The sequence below is a fragment of the Procambarus clarkii genome, chromosome 47 (assembly GCF_040958095.1).
Source record: "Procambarus clarkii isolate CNS0578487 chromosome 47, FALCON_Pclarkii_2.0, whole genome shotgun sequence".
In the NCBI taxonomy this organism is placed as follows: domain Eukaryota; kingdom Metazoa; phylum Arthropoda; class Malacostraca; order Decapoda; family Cambaridae; genus Procambarus; species Procambarus clarkii.
This window is the reverse complement of record NC_091196.1, coordinates 8,269,322-8,287,240: the sequence shown is the minus strand read 5'-3', so window position 1 is coordinate 8,287,240 and position 17,919 is coordinate 8,269,322.

The following is a 17,919-nucleotide window of genomic DNA, read 5'->3' as shown; positions in this document are numbered from 1 at the left end:
TATAAGATCACAGGAATAAATATAACTGCAAAAGGCGTAGGAAAATAAGAATGAAAGCCATAGCAGAAGGTTTATTAGCTCATACAAGGCAATTCATATTTATATCAACCCAAACTATATAAAGCACTCGTAAAAAGATATTAAGTTGCATTGCAAGGAAGTTATCCCTGGAACAATTGCGTTTTATCGTGTCGTAAGAGATTGATATTGACGGAAGAGGGGGGACTGCATGCACTGTATAAAACTGTTCCATGAAATAGTCATCTTGTAGTTCAACTGCCGACTTTGAAGCTGGAAACTGGTGCTCACTGCTGCCCTACGTGTGATAATGCTCTAGAACTAGTTTCTTGACATTCTTGATAGGAATGTGAAAATCACGGTTTTAACTTTTACTTTCTGACTCTAATATTACTTCACTGTTAGGAACTGAGACACGTTGATCATGGACCCTGACGCTGGTTCGACTCATAGCTTTCTAAGATATGCTGTACTGACTTTAATGACTCGATGCCATATGCATGTCTCTATCAGTACTGACCGATGAAGCACCACCATCAGTAATGGCCGATGAAGCTCCACCTTTTTCACTGTCAGTAATGGGCGAAGAAGCGCCATTTTCTTCACATGCTCTAGATACACTGTTACCCAACATTATCACCAAGAGATGACAGAGACATAATACAAACCTTTCCCAATATGAAGCCGCGTTCAACTCTACCAGTAGAACCAGCAATGACCACCTTGGGCAAGGGTGAATCGGACTCGGGGAGAGCTTCGAGCTTTTCCTTAATACCCATATCATCCAAGTCCATCAGTGAAATATTCATGCCGTGCTCTCTAAGTTTTCTATGTCTCTTGGTCGAGTTAATAACGTTGGAGTCAATAGAAAAATTAACTCGGGGCCGGAATCCCGGGACACAAATAGGCTCAGAATTAGAATGTGTCCAAACAAGGATTGAGGTGTCCTTGACTACGTCAGTCTGAATATCAGTTGGAATGTTGACCACATCTTCGTTCTCTACTCTTCTCCTGAACGCCTTTGAAAGAATCGTCTTGATCCAATTACGTAGTGGAATAGCTTCAGCTTCTTTCAACATTTTCCTTCTACAATGTATAAAATATCCTTCTTTACTGATCGCTGGAGTTCGTCTGAATGAAGTGGGTCTGCCTGGGTCACCTATATATGTGCAGAGGTCAGAGGGAACACCTCCCACCTGACTTGATTAATTGCCAGTTGACTTGGTAAGGTGCAAACTCATAGGAACATAAGAAAACGAAAACTGTAGAAGGACAATTGGCCCATACGAGGCAGGTCCGATTTATATCCACCAACCACCAAGTATCCTAATAGAAGTAGGACCTCTGTCAATATCTCTTCACCTGGAGGTTTGTAATATGAGAGATTAACTATGTCATCCCCTGCTGAGCACATTCTAGTGAATTTGTATCCATTCAACAGTGTAGCGATCAAAATGGAACTGTAAAATCTAAATGGGTGCTAACAAGAGCAAGACAGAGCAAAAGAACAACGCCATGTGTTTTATAACTAACTCTTCGATAAATAAATCCCGGTGTTCTATTTGCTTTATCACGTACGTTTATGCCTTGATGTCAGGGTTTTAAATTCATATTAATCATAACTGCCATGTCCTTTTCGCAACCCGCCTTCGCAATCTCAACAACATGAAGCTCTTATGTTGTTATTGTATCATTACCTAGACTCAAAACCTTACAATTGTCTGCTGCATTAAACTGCATCTGCATCAAGATAGCACTTTCTTAAATATGAAAGCCAATTGTAAAACCATGTTGTAATTCATATATTAATCTATTGAATTTAAAATGAAGACGAATGGTATTTGCAATTATCGATTCGGACAACTTCCCACAATACACTTTAAGCTAATAGGCCGATAGTTTGATGCAAGTGATCTGCCTCCTTTTTTAAAATTGGTACACAATTTAAGAACATAAGAATAAAGGTAAAGGTAAAAGTAACTAAGAACTATAATTGCAAATAAAATTAGTCTTCATCTTGAAAAACACAAATTAATAAATGAGTCGCAACATGGTTTTACAAATGGCCATTTATGTTTAACAAATTTGCTTTCTTTTTATTCCAGCATAGTTGAGGCAGTTGATAGTGGTAAGGATTGTGATGTTGTGTACCTTGACTTTAGCAAAGCATTTGATACAGTGCCACATGAAAGACTGATTAAAAAAAAAGAGGCTCATATTATTGGAGGTGCTTTATTAAGTTGGATTAGGGCATGGCTATTCCAAAGGAAACAGAGAGTTAGTATAAATGGGGTTAAGTCAGAGTGGGAAAATGTTGTAAGTGGACTGCCTCAGGGCTCTGTCCTGGGACCTCTGTTGTTTATAATTTATATCAAAGATTTAGATTCAGGTTTGAATAGCAACATTTGCCGATGATACAAAAACTGGCAGAGAAATTAACACAGAAGAAGATTCACTATCACTTCAAGTTGATCTAAATTGGGTTTTGAAATGGTCAAAGGATTGGCAGATGCAGTTTAATGCTGATAAATGTAAAGTTTTGAGGCTAGGTAATGATGATAGAGCAACAAAATACGAGCTAGATGGTGTTGAGATTGCCAAGTCGAATTGCGAAAGGGATCTGGGAGTTATGATTAGTAAGAATTTAAAACAAAAGGATCAATGCAATGCATGAATGTTCGTAATAAGGCAAATAGGACACTGGGATTTATTAATTGAAGCGTTAGTAACAGGACACCTGGTGTCGTTCTTCAGCTATATCTTGCTCTGGTTAGGCCCCATTTAGATTATGCGGTTCAGTTTTGGTCGCCGTACTATAGAATAGATATAAATTCATTTGAACGTATCCAGCGTTTAATGACTAAGTTATTTCCCCAAATTAGAAATCTTTCATGTGAAGAAAGATTAACAAAGCTTAAATTGCATTCACTAGAAAGGCGAAGAGTTAGGGGTGACATGATAGAGGTTTACAAGTGGATGAATGGACATAACAAAGGAGATATTAATAGGGCATTAATAAAAGTATCAACACAAGACAGAACACAAAACAATGGGTATAATTTGGATAAGTTTAGATTTAGGAAAGATATGGGTAAATACTGGTTCGGTAACAGGGTTGTTGATTTGTGGAACCAATTACCACGTAACGTGGCGGAGGTGGGGTCCCTCGATTGTTTCAAGCGCGGGTTGGACAAGTATATGAGTGGGATTGGGTGGGTATAGATAGGAGCTGCCTCGTATGGGCCAATAGGCCTTCTGCAGTTACCTTTGTTCTGATATAATTGCAGTAACTTTGTAAAGGTAACTTTACAAAGCTATTTGTAAAACCATGTTGTAATTTATATATTAATCTATTGAAGTTAAAATGAAGACGAATGGTATTTGCAATTATCGATTCGGGCAGCTTTCCTACAATAGACTTTAAGCTAATAGGCCGATAGTTTGATGTAAGTGATCTGCCTCCTTTTTTTAAAATTGTTACACAATTTAAGAACATAAGAATAAAGGTAACTGCAGTAGGCCTTATAATTTATAATTACCAAATCCAGCTTCATATACATGTCCAACCCTTACTTGAAATTCAAGTGATCCCACCTCAACCCCGCAACGTTGCATTTGGTTCGACAAATCAACAACCCTGTTACCGAACCAGTATTTACGCAGGTCATTCACGAAATCTAAACTTTTCCAGTTTATACCAAATGTTTCGTATTCTGTCTTGTGTAGAATACTTTTAATTACCCTATTATTATCCATTCTGTTATGTCCATTCAACTACCTGTATACCTCTACGAAGTCACCCCTAACTCTTCGCTTTTAAAGTAAATACAGTTTAAGAACATAAGAACGAAACTAACTGCAGAAGTCCTATTGACCCCTACATGGTAGCTCATATTTATAACCACCCAATCATATACATGTCCAATCCACGATTGCAACAATTGAGGGTCGAACCTCTAACAAGTTACGCGATAATTAGTTCCAAAGATCAACAACTCTGTTACCGAACCCGAATATACCCAAGTCTCTCCTAAATCTAATCTTATCCAAATTATACCTATTGTTTCGTGTTCTGTCTTGTGTTGATACTTTCAATACTTTATTAATATCCCCTTTGTTATGTCCATTCAATCTGTTGTAAACCTCCATCATGTCACCTCTAACTCTTTGCCTTTCCATTAAATGCGATATAAGCTTTGTTAATACAGCCTCAAAATCTTACACTTGTCAGCATTCAATTGCATATGTCCTACTTGTCTCATTTCGAACATATTTGCATTGATTATTCATACTAATCACAGCTCAGAGATCCCTTTAGCACTCCGACTTCGCTATCTCAACACGGTCTAGCTCGTATCTTGTAACTTTAACATCATTACCTAGCCTCAAATGTAAACCTATTCAAATTAAACCCATTGATTCGTGTTGATACTCTATTTCTATCCCCCTTTTTATGCTTATTCATTCACTTCAATACTCCTATCCTGTTACTTCCAATTCTTTGATTTATAGAGATTTGCAGAGATTTTTTTAACCTATTTTTTTAACTAGAGTAACACTCTTATTGTGTTACTTCCAATTCTTTGATTTTCTTTATAGAGATTGTAAATCTTTCTTCATATGACAGGCCTCTAGTTTGCTGGATTAACTTTGTCATCCTACACTGAACCCATTCTTGATATTTTACATCCATTCTAATGTATTTCGACCAAAACTGAACTGAATAATCTAAATGGGGCCCCTAACAAGAGCCAGACATAAGATCACAAGAATAAATATAACTGCAAAAGGCGTAGGAAAATAAGAATGAAAGCCATAGCAGAAGGTTTATTAGCTCATACAAGGCAATTCATATTTATATCAACCCAAACTATTTAAAGCACTCGTAAAAAGATATTAAGTTGCATTGCAAGGAAGTTATCCCTGGAACAATTGCGTTTTATTGTGTCGTAAGAGATTGATATTGACGGAAGAGGGGGGACTGCATGCACTGTATAAAACTGTTCCATGAAATAGTCATCTTGTAGTTCAACTGCCGACTTTGAAGCTGGAAACTGGTGCTCACTGCTGCCCTACGTGTGATAATGCTCTAGAACTAGTTTCTTGACATTCTTGATAGGAATGTGAAAATCACGGTTTTAACTTTTACTTTCTGACTCTAATATTACTTCACTGTTAGGAACTGAGACACGTTGATCATGGACCCTGACGCTGGTTCGACTCATAGCTTTCTAAGATATGCTGTACTGACTTTAAAGACTCGATGCCATATGCATGTCTCTATCAGTACTGACCGATGAAGCACCACCATCAGTAATGGCCGATGAAGCTCCACCTTTTTCACTGTCAGTAATGGGCGAAGAAGCGCCATTTTCTTCACATGCTCTAGATACACTGTTACCCAACATTATCACCAAGAGATGACAGAGACATAATACAAACCTTTCCCAATATGAAGCCGCGTTCAACTCTACCAGTAGAACCAGCAATGACCACCTTGGGCAAGGGTGAATCGGACTCGGGGAGAGCTTCGAGCATTTCCTTAATACCCATATCATCCAAGTCCATCAGTGAAATATTCATGCCGTGCTCTCTAAGTTTTCTATGTCTCTTGGTCGAGTTAATAAAGTTGGAGTTGTGACGGTAACGCGTTGGTGTTCGGCTGTTTAAGGCTAGGGGTATGGCCTCGTCACATAGTTATAAAAAAAAATAGAAAAAACTGGAACTTCGTCTGTGGTAAGGTAAGGAGAAGACACACAAAACACAAGTAAACTTTAACAATGAAATTTTAATTACGTTAAATAAATCAAAACATGAATAAAATGCACAAACAAATTCTTATAATAAAATCAATCAATCAAAATAATAAGAATAATTAAATGACACAATGAAAAGTTACGTTAAGGCAAAATAACAAGAAGTGCAATACAAAGTAAATGGGAGGTGTTGGAATATTGGCTTTAAGCCACCACTTCTCTCAGTACACGCTAGCGTCTAGCTGGGAGGAGTGGTGACAACGAGAGCACTGAACATTCTGAGGTCTGAAGTTGGGGCGACCCCAGACATCAAGTAGTATGGGGGGGCGAGTGCAGGTGCAGCCAGACCGGCGACCAATCAGCGGAGCCGGCAGCGATCAACATGTAGTTTGGTGGTTTGAGTCCGAACAGGTGGCTGGCTGCATACGTTTTGCTCACCCTGGCAAGCCTTGCTGGTGTTGTTGTCATTGTTGGACATGTCTTCCATAGTCGTTTTATATAAGTTCGACGACGTAATTATGGAGGGAAGAGCAGGCTCAATCTCTTGAAGGAGATTATTGTCACAACTCTCCCCCGAAGCCTGCGGTTCTGGAAGAAGTACGTCGTTATGTGGTGGAGTAATGGATGGAGTCGCTTCTACTTCATAAACTCTGGAGAGGGCATCGACTATGGTGTTGTCAGAACCCTTGATATAGCGGATCTCCAGGTTGAAGTCTTGTAAATACAGAGCCCATCGTAGAAGACGCTGGTTGGTGAATTGGGCTTGATGTAGGAAGCGGAGAGGGTTGTGGTCTGAGAAGATGGTGGTAGACCTGGCGCCTTGTAGGTACGGAGCGAAGTGTTGGAGGTTCAGGACGATGGATAGTAGCTCCTTTTCAATAGTGCTGTAGTTCCTCTGGTGTGGTTTCAGTTTGTAGCTGTAGTAGCTGACAGGTAGAACCTCCTCGCCTCGTTGTTGCATCAGGACACCACCAACGCCGGTACCACTGGCGTCGACATGAAGGACGAAAGGCTTGGTGATATCTGGAGAGGCGAGAATGGGGTTAGAACAGAGGAGGAATTTGAGTTGTTCAAAAGCAACGGTTTGCTGTATGGTCCAATTATACCGTTGCTTGGGACTGGTTAATAGAATTAGAGGTGTGGCGACTGTACTGAAATTCCTCACAAACCTACGGTAGTAAGAGGCAAGACCAAGGAAGCGCAGGAGCTGCTTCCTGGTGGTAGGCTGTGGATACTGTTGGATGGCTTGAGTGTGTGAGTCTAACGGAGCTATGCTGCCACTCCCAATAACATGACCCAGATAACGCACTTTACCTTTCGCGAAAGTGGACTTGCCCAGGTTGATGGTGAGGCCGGCTGTCAGGAGCTTTGAGAACAGACGTCGCAGCTGGAGCAGATGTTCACTCCAGGAGTTGGAGGCTACGACGATATCGTCCAGGTAGGCGTATGTGTTATCCAAGCCCTGGATGACACGGTTGACAGCTCTTTGAAAGGTGGCCGGGGCATTACATAGTCCGAAAGGAAGGCGTTCATATCTGAAAAGTCCAAAAGGAGTGATGAAGGCAGATATCTCTTTAGCGCGCTCCGTTAGACACACTTGATAGTACCCCTTAAGCAAGTCCACTTGGGACAAGTACTGGGCACTACCAATGGCATCAAGGATGTCATCTATCCTTGGCAAGGGGTAAGCATCCTTGACAGTGACAGAGTTCAGTTTACGGTAGTCAGTGCACAACCGCACCTTACCTTGGGGTTTGGGCACCAAGATACAGGGTGAGGCCCAGGGGGACTCACAAGGTGTAGCCAGTCCATGATCCAAGAGGTATTGCACCTCAGCACGCATGACTTCCTTCTTGCTCGGGCTGATTCGGTAGAAGGGTTGACGAATCGGCCGGGTGTCGGGGAGCAGTTGGATGTCGTGCTGGGTAACATTACACTCTTGGGGATCATCTCTGAACAACTCTTGATGTTCTCTGAAGATCTTGACGAGAGGTGCACTATGATTATCCTGAAAGTATTTGGGAAGATCATTAAGGATTTCGGAATTAGAAAGCGCTGACTCCTTGTCAGGGTTTTCGGGAGGAGAAGCTGGGAAGGTCTCACTGTGGATGTAGGGTTCTGTGAATGTGGAATAGTTAGTCAAGACAGTGGGAGGAGTACCATTATATTGCTTCAGGAGGTTGACGTGGCACAGCTGGGTCTTCCGCCGCCTATCTGGAGTTTCTATGACGTAGTTGTTGTTGTTTCTGCACTCTTTGACGCAGTAGGGTCCTGAAAATCTGTTTTGTAAAGGTGAACCTGGGATAGGAAAATAGGCAAGGACGAAGTCTCCCGGCTTGAATTTTCTTATTTTGCTGGTCTGGTCGTAATGAGTCTTCATTCTCACCTGGGCTTTCAATAGATTATCATGGGCAAAGCGGTGGACTCTCTAGAATGTGTTGAAGGTTTTGAAGAAACTGGGGCACATTCTGATGCTCACTGAAGGTGGCATCTCTGAGAGAGTCTTTGAAAGCCTTAAGGGGAGTACGGCACTTACGGCCGTAGAGCATCTCATAAGGAGATACTCCTAGGGACTCATTGGGGAGACTTCTGAAAATACACATTATTAGGTCAATCTGCTTATCCCAATCCTTTGAGGTTTCACTACAAAACTTTTTCAAGAGTGCTTTGATGGTCTGATGACTACGTTCAAGAGAACCCTGTGAAGCAGGATGATAGGGGCTGGACAATACCTGTTTGATGTTGAACTCCTCCAGTGTCCTTTTGAAGAGATCACTGGTGAAGTTGGTGCCACAGTCACTTTGAATCTCCCTGGGAAATCCGTATTGAGTGAAGATCTTCAGTAGATGTTTTATAACCGTAGCAGCCGTGATGTTCTTCACTGGAACTGCTATGGGAAATCTGGTGGTAGGACACAGGATGGTTAGGATGTAGGCGTTACCTGAACTGGTCCGAGGTAAAGGACCAACACAGTCTATTATGAGTCTGTGGAAAGGTTCCGCAGGCACCTGTATGGGAATCAGTGGTGCTCTGGGAATGGAGACGTTCGGTTTGCCTGCCATCTGACATGTATGACACTGTTTTACGTACTGTTTGACGTTATTTACCATACCTGGCCAGTAGTAGTCTTGACGAATCCCATGGTAAGTCTTGTTGAAGCCGTAGTGGGAGAATGCTCCGTGGGCCAGGTGTAGAATAGTGGGCCGCAGGCTGGTGGGAATCACAAGTTGTTCGATGTTGGCCCAATCGTCCTCCTCCTTCAGTTTACTGGGTCTATATCTGCGGTAGAGCAAGTCGTTCTCTAGGAAGAACCCAGGAATACTGTCGGGTTGAGTCTCAGCCTGGAAAAACAATGGTGTTAAAGTAAGATCTTCCCTCTGCAACTTACGGAACTCCAACTTGGTCAGATGCGGGGGTAGTTTCTGAGGGTCTTGAGGGACAGCGGTAGCAGTAGAGTCAGCTGGCTGTGGACGTGCGGCTTGTGCACGGGTGGTCACGAGAACCGGAGGAGAAACTTCATCACTCTCTTGAACCTCTGCTGGAACATACTCAAGAATAGGGTTTATTGGCACAGAGTTACACACCTGGGGTTTGTCCATGACGATCAGGTTGGTCGGTTGCAGGTCTTCTGCCAAGTCGTTGCCTAGGAGAAGTTGCACTCCAGGCATGGGAAAAGGCTTTTCCCTGACGGCGACTTGGACTTCCCCGTTCACGTAGGGACAATCCAGGTGGACTCTGGCGAGAGGGTATGGAGTGGTAGCAGTGAGGTCAGTGATGAAGACTGTTTCCCCGGTGTAGACTATGTTGGGCACAGCCGACTTCAAGATGATCGATTGTAGAGCCGCTGTGTCCCTCAAGATCTTCAATTTGAAACGTCCCTCCGGATTTGAACCGTTGGCAGAGACAGTTCCAGTATACAGGTGGTTACTGAAAAGAGAAAGATCATTAACATCAACACCAACATTCATCACAGGCTTACCGGACTTAGGAGGAGTTGGTTTGGGTCTTTGTTGGTCAGTGGTTCCCTTGTATTGAGACTTACCACACTTGTCTATGGTATGTCCATAGAGTCTACAATACTTGCAGTACAGTTGTGAACCAGCTTGATCGGGGCTCACCTTCTCGTAACTGTACCACGACTTCTTACTGGAGGATGGTTCAGGTGTCAGCCGGTGGATGAGGCTGTAAGTGTCAGCCGACTTAGCACACTTCAGGTAGTCGGTTTCTTCTTTATCTGCTAAGTAGAGGCGGACAGGAGGCGGCACACGTCTCAAGAATTCTTCAACAAGCATCAGGTTGACGAGTTCTGTAAAAGTAGAGACATGTGCTGCTTCCAGCCATTTCATGAAATACCTCCGTTTCGTGTTAGCAAACTCGAGGAAGGTAGTGGTACTTGCCTTCAGGTGGTCACGGAATTTCCTTCTATAACTTTCTGTGGAAAGTAGGTAGGCGTCCAACACTGCTTGTTTCAGAGTGTAGTAGTCATTCTCAGACGCCAAAGTACTGAGTGTGACTGCAGCTCTACCTGTAAGATGGACTCTGAGAAGTGTGGCCCATTGGTCGACAGGCCAACTGAGTTGATTAGCAAGGGTTTCAAAGGTGGTGAAAAACACATCAACTTCTGCTTCTACAAAGGATGGCATTAACTTACTTGCATGTGATATATTAAAACTGACGGGAAGATTGGCAGTAGCTTGCTGGCGTTGAGTGAAGTGGGAAGTTTCCAAGGCGATTTCACGTTGACGACACTCTAGAGCCAGAGTTGCTTGTTGCTTGTCATGTTCGCGTTGTATTTCCAACTCGCGTTGTTTTGTTTCAAGCTGTACTCTCTCACGTTCATGGAGCAAGGCGACCTCACGTTCGTGGAGGGCGAGTCCACGTTCGTGTTCTTCTCTCCTCAAGGCAGCTTCACGTTCTTGTTCGTCTCTTCGTATGGCAGCTGCTTCTCTTTGCTGCTCACGTTCAATCTTGGCCAGCTCTAGTTTAAGTTTCATCGTTGCCAAGTCAGTTTTCTCTGCAATATAGTAAGTTTCATGAGTTTCAGAGTCTATCTTACCTTGCTCTAAATAGTAATCCAGCAACAGGTTGTATAGGTCATTTTTGTTGGCTTGGTAGGGAACTTCTAGTTGATACTCATGTGCAAGAGTTTGTAATTCAGTCCTCTTGGCACGACTTAAAGTCCCTATTTCACCTGCTGGATTTGCACGGAAAGTTTGGAGACGAAACATGGTGAAATTAGCAAATAAAGGTACACGAATATTCAATAGTGAAATGTCAGAAACAGGACAACGTGGCAACTGGTACCTATCCTGTGTGATCTTTAACAATTAACGTTAAGTGAAAGATATTAAATGATTAAATTAAATCAAGGGCGCAGGAAATCTTGTACCCGGTACTCATGTAAGAGGATAAGGGCAAGAAAATCCTACTAACAAATGAAACTAAGTTTCGAAAACAAGTGAAACAGTTAAATGCTTCAAAAGTAAAATTGGTAGTCCAAGGATGTAGGCATACCTTGCCAAGTCTCTATAGGACATAAAGCAAGTTTTTCCCACTGAATTTAATATGATACTTACAGAATTAGCGAACTTTTGTGCTCTGAAAAAATAAGCTAATTCCCTACCGTTGTATGTATCATCATCTCTGACTGACGTGTAGGGGTGCGAGGTGTCAACTGGTGACGAGAACTGCTGCTGAGGTCCCAATTCAGCAACTAAAGTTCGAGCTAGAGGAACTATGGCCCTCTTTGTCCTCCTACAGTCAGATTGCAGAAGATTGGGTACTCTTGACCCGGGGCAGACCACAGTACCAGGGTACCAATATGATGATCTGTCAGAATGAGAAATATTCAAGGGACATAGATGGTAAACACGAGTAATAACACGGAGGGAGAGATGACCAATTAAGAGTATGACTGCGGCCTACAGTCACCACGTAATCCAAAGTTGTCTCACCTTCACTATAGGTTACTCTCGTAATGCACAATACACCGCACCTTATAAAAAATGAAATTGAATATGAAAAATAGTAAAGCTACGTTAACAAAGTTAAATACGCTTACCATAAATTACCACTTGTCACCAGTACCTGAGTGAAGCTCCAAGGACAGGCCCCCATATAACTTGTGACGGTAACGCGTTGGTGTTCGGCTGTTTAAGGCTAGGGGTATGGCCTCGTCACATAGTTACAAAAAAAAAAATAGAAAAAACTGGAACTTCGTCTGTGGTAAGGTAAGGAGAAGACACACAAAACACAAGTAAACTTTAACAATGAAATTTTAATTACGTTAAATAAATCAAAACATGAATAAAATGCACAAACAAATTCTTATAATAAAATCAATCAATCAAAATAATAAGAATAATTAAATGACACAATGAAAAGTTACGTTAAGGCAAAATAACAAGAAGTGCAATACAAAGTAAATGGGAGGTGTTGGAATATTGGCTTTAAGCCACCACTTCTCTCAGTACACGCTAGCGTCTAGCTGGGAGGAGTGGTGACAACGAGAGCACTGAACATTCTGAGGTCTGAAGTTGGGGCGACCCCAGACATCAAGTAGTATGGGGGGGCGAGTGCAGGTGCAGCCAGACCGGCGACCAATCAGCGGAGCCGGCAGCGATCAACATGTAGTTTGGTGGTTTGAGTCCGAACAGGTGGCTGGCTGCATACGTTTTGCTCACCCTGGCAAGCCTTGCTGGTGTTGTTGTCATTGTTGGACATGTCTTCCATAGTCGTTTTATATAAGTTCGACGACGTAATTATGGAGGGAAGAGCAGGCTCAATCTCTTGAAGGAGATTATTGTCACAGAGTCAATAGAAAAATTAACTCGGGGCCTGAATCCTGGGACACAAATAGGCTCAGAATTAGAATGTGTCCAAACAAGGATTGAGGTGTCCTTGACTGCGTCAGTCTGAATATCAGTTGGAATGTTGACCACATCTTCACTCTCTACTCTTCTCCTGAACGCCTTTGAAAGAATCGTCTTGATCCAATTACGTAGTGGAATAGCTTCAGCTTCTTTCAACATTTTCCTTCTACAATGTATAAAATATAATTCTTTACTGATCGCTGGAGTTCGTCTGAATGAAGTGGGTCTGCCTGGGTCACCTATATATGTGCAGAGGTCAGAGGGAACACCTCCCACCTGACTTGATTAATTGCCAGTTGACTTGGTAAGGTGCAAACTCATAGGAACATAAGAAAAACGAAAACTGTAGAAGGACAATTGGCCCATACGAGGCAGGTCCGATTTATATCCACCAACCACCAAGTATCCTAATAGAAGTAGGACCTCTGTCAATATCTCTTCACCTGGAGGTTTGTAATATGAGAGATTAACTATGTCATCCCCTGCTGAGCACATTCTAGTGAATTTATATCCATTCAACAGTGTAGCGATCAAAATGGAACTGTAAAATCTAAATGGGTGCTAACAAGAGCAAGACAGAGCAAAAGAACAACGCCATGTGTTTTATAACTAACTCTTCGATAAATAAATCCCGGTGTTCTATTTGCTTTATCACGTACGTTTATGCCTTGATGTCAGGGTTTTAAATTCATATTAATCATAACTGCCATGTCCTTTTCGCAACCCGCCTTCGCAATCTCAACAACATGAAGCTCTTATGTTGTTATTGTATCATTACCTAGACTCAAAACCTTACAATTGTCTGCATTAAACTGCATCTGCATCAAGATAGCACTTTCTTAAATATGAAAGCCAATTGTAAAACCATGTTGTAATTCATATATTAATCTATTGAATTTAAAATGAAGACGAATGGTATTTGCAATTATCGATTCGGACAACTTCCCACAATACACTTTAAGCTAATAGGCCGATAGTTTGATGCAAGTGATCTGCCTCCTTTTTTAAAATTGGTACACAATTTAAGAACATAAGAATAAAGGTAAAGGTAAAAGTAACTAAGAACTATAATTGCAAATAAAATTAGTCTTCATCTTGAAAAACACAAATTAATAAATGAGTCGCAACATAGGTTTTACAAATGGCCATTTATGTTTAACAAATTTGCTTTCTTTTTATTCCAGCATAGTTGAGGCAGTTGATAGTGGTAAGGATTGTGATGTTGTGTACCTTGACTTAAGCAAAGCATTTGATACAGTGCCACATGAAAGACTGATTAAAAAAAATAGAGGCTCATATTATTGGAGGTGCTTTATTAAGTTGGATTAGGGCATGGCTATTCAAAAAAAAACAGAGAGTTAGTATAAATGGGGTTAAGTCAGAGTGGGAAAATGTTGTAAGTGGACTGCCTCAGGGCTCTGTCCTTGGACCTCTGTTGTTTATAATTTATATCAATGATTTAGATTCAGGTTTGAATAGCAACATTTGCCGATGATACAAAAACTGGCAGAGAAATTAACACAGAAGAAGACTCACTATCACTTCAAGTTGATCTAAATTGGGTTTTGAAATGGTCAAAGGATTGGCAGATGCAGTTTAATGCTGATAAATGTAAAGTTTTGAGGCTAGGTAATGATGATAGAGCAACAAAATACGAGCTAGATGGTGTTGAGATTGCCAAGTCGAATTGCGAAAGGGATCTGGGAGTTATGATTAGTAAGAATTTAAAACAAAAGGATCAATGCAATGCATGAATGTTCGTAATAAGGCAAATAGGACACTGGGATTTATTAATTGAAGCGTTAGTAACAGGACACCTGGTGTCGTTCTTCAGCTATATCTTGCTCTGGTTAGGCCCCATTTAGATTATGCAGTTCAGTTTTGGTCGCCGTACTATAGAATAGATATAAATTCATTTGAACGTATCCAGCGTTTAATGACTAAGTTATTTCCCCAAATTAGAAATCTTTCATGTGAAGAAAGATTAACAAAGCTTAAATTGCATTCACTAGAAAGGCGAAGAGTTAGGGGTGACATGATAGAGGTTTACAAGTGGATGAATGGACATAACAAAGGAGATATTAATAGGGCATTAATAAAAGTATCAACACAAGACAGAACACAAAACAATGGGTATAATTTGGATAAGTTTAGATTTAGGAAAGATATGGGTAAATACTGGTTCGGTAACAGGGTTGTTGATTTGTGGAACCAATTACCACGTAACGTGGCGGAGGTGGGGTCCCTCGATTGTTTCAAGCGCGGGTTGGACAAGTATATGAGTGGGATTGAGTGGGTATAGATAGGAGCTGCCTCGTATGGGCCAATAGGCCTTCTGCAGTTACCTTTGTTCTTATATAACTGCAGTAACTTTGTAAAGGTAACTTTACAAAGCTATTTGTAAAACCATGTTGTAATTTATATATTAATCTATTGAAGTTAAAATGAAGACGAATGGTATTTGCAATTATCGATTCGGGCAGCTTTCCTACAATAGACTTTAAGCTAATAGGCCGATAGTTTGATGTAAGTGATCTGCCTCCTTTTTTTAAAATTGTTACACAATTTAAGAACATAAGAATAAAGGTAACTGCAGTAGGCCTTATAATTTATAATTACCAAATCCAGCTTCATATACATGTCCAAGCCTTACTTGAAACTATCAAGTGATCCCACCTCAACCCCGCAACGTTGCATTTGGTTCGACAAATCAACAACCCTGTTACCGAACCAGTATTTACGCAGGTCATTCACGAAATCTAAACTTTTCCAGTTTATACCAAATGTTTCGTATTCTGTCTTGTGTAGATACTTTTAATTACCCTATTATTATCCATTCTGTTATGTCCATTCAACCACCTGTATACCTCTACGAAGTCACCCCTAACTCTTCGCTTTTAAAGTAAATACAGTTTAAGAACATAAGAACGAAACTAACTGCAGAAGTCCTATTGACCCCTACATGGCAGCTCATATTTATAACCACCCAATCATATACATGTCTAATCCACGATTGCAACAATTGAGGGTCGAACCTCTAACAAGTTACGCGATAATTAGTTCCAAAGATCAACAACTCTGTTACCGTACCCGAATATACCCAAGTCTCTCCTAAATCTAATCTTATCCAAATTATACCTATTGTTTCGTGTTCTGTCTTGTGTTGATACTTTCAATACTTTATTAATATCCCCTTTGTTATGTCCATTCAATCTGTTGTAAACCTCCATCATGTCACCTCTAACTCTTTGCCTTTCCATTAAATGCGATATAAGCTTTGTTAATACAGCCTCAAAATCTTACACTTGTCAGCATTCAATTGCATATGTCCTACTTGTCTCATTTCGAACATATTTGCATTGATTATTCATACTAATCACAGCTCAGAGATCCCTTTAGCACTCCGACTTCGCTATCTCAACACGGTCTAGCTCGTATCTTGTAACTGTAACATCATTACCTAGCCTCAAATGTAAACCTATTCAAATTAAACCCATTGATTCGTGTTGATACTCTTAATACTCTATTTCTATCCCCTTTTTTATGCTTATTCATTCACTTCAATACTCCTATCCTGTTACTTCCAATTCTTTGATTTATAGAGATTTGCAGAGATTTTTTTAACCTATTTTTTTAACTAGAGTAACACTCTTATTGTGTTACTTCCAATTCTTTGATTTTCTTTATAGAGATTGTAAATCTTTCTTCATATGACAGGCCTCTAGTTTGCTGGATTAACTTTGTCATCCTACACTGAACCCATTCTTGATATTTTACATCCATTCTAATGTATTTCGACCAAAACTGAACTGAATAATCTAAATGGGGCCCCTAACAAGAGCCAGATATAAGATCACAAGAATAAATATAACTGCAAAAGGCGTAGGAAAATAAGAATGAAAGCCATAGCAGAAGGTTTATTAGCTCATACAAGGCAATTCATATTTATATCAACCCAAACTATTTAAAGCACTCGTAAAAAGATATTAAGTTGCATTGCAAGGAAGTTATCCCTGGAACAATTGCGTTTTATCGTGTCGTAAGAGATTGATATTGACGGAAGAGGGGGGACTGCATGCACTGTATAAAACTGTTCCATGAAATAGTCATCTTGTAGTTCAACTGCCGACTTTGAAGCTGGAAACTGGTGCTCACTGCTGCCCTACGTGTGATAATGCTCTAGAACTAGTTTCTTGACATTCTTGATAGGAATGTGAAAATCACGGTTTTAACTTTTACTTTCTGACTCTAATATTACTTCACTGTTAGGAACTGAGACACGTTGATCATGGACCCTGACGCTGGTTCGACTCATAGCTTTCTAAGATATGCTGTACTGACTTTAATGACTCGATGCCATATGCATGTCTCTATCAGTACTGACCGATGAAGCACCACCATCAGTAATGGCCGATGAAGCTCCACCTTTTTCACTGTCAGTAATGGGCGAAGAAGCGCCATTTTCTTCACATGCTCTAGATACACTGTTACCCAACATTATCACCAAGAGATGACAGAGACATAATACAAACCTTTCCCAATATGAAGCCGCGTTCAACTCTACCAGTAGAACCAGCAATGACCACCTTAGGCAAGGGTGAATCGGACTCGGGGAGAGCTTCGAGCATTTCCTTAATACCCATATCATCCAAGTCCATCAGTGAAATATTCATGCCGTGCTCTCTAAGTTTTCTATGTCTCTTGGTCGAGTTAATAAAGTTGGAGTCAATAGAAAAATTAACTCGGGGCCTGAATCCCGGGACACAAATAGGCTCAGAATTAGAATGTGTCCAAACAAGGATTGAGATGTCCTTGACTGCGTCAGTCTGAATATCAGTTGGAATGTTGACCACATCTTCACTCTCTACTCTTCTCCTGAACGCCTTTGAAAGAATCGTCTTGATCCAATTACGTAGTGGAATAGCTTCAGCTTCTTTCAACATTTTCCTTCTACAATGTATAAAATATCCTTCTTTACTGATCGCTGGAGTTCGTCTGAATGAAGTGGGTCTGCCTGGGTCACCTATATATGTGCAGAGGTCAGAGGGAACACCTCCCACCTGACTTGATTAATTGCCAGTTGACTTGGTAAGGTGCAAACTCATAGGAACATAAGAAAAACGAAAACTGTAGAAGGACAATTGGCCCATACGAGGCAGGTCCGATTTATATCCACCAACCACCAAGTATCCTAATAGAAGTAGGACCTCTGTCAATATCTCTTCACCTGGAGGTTTGTAATATGAGAGATTAACTATGTCATCCCCTGCTGA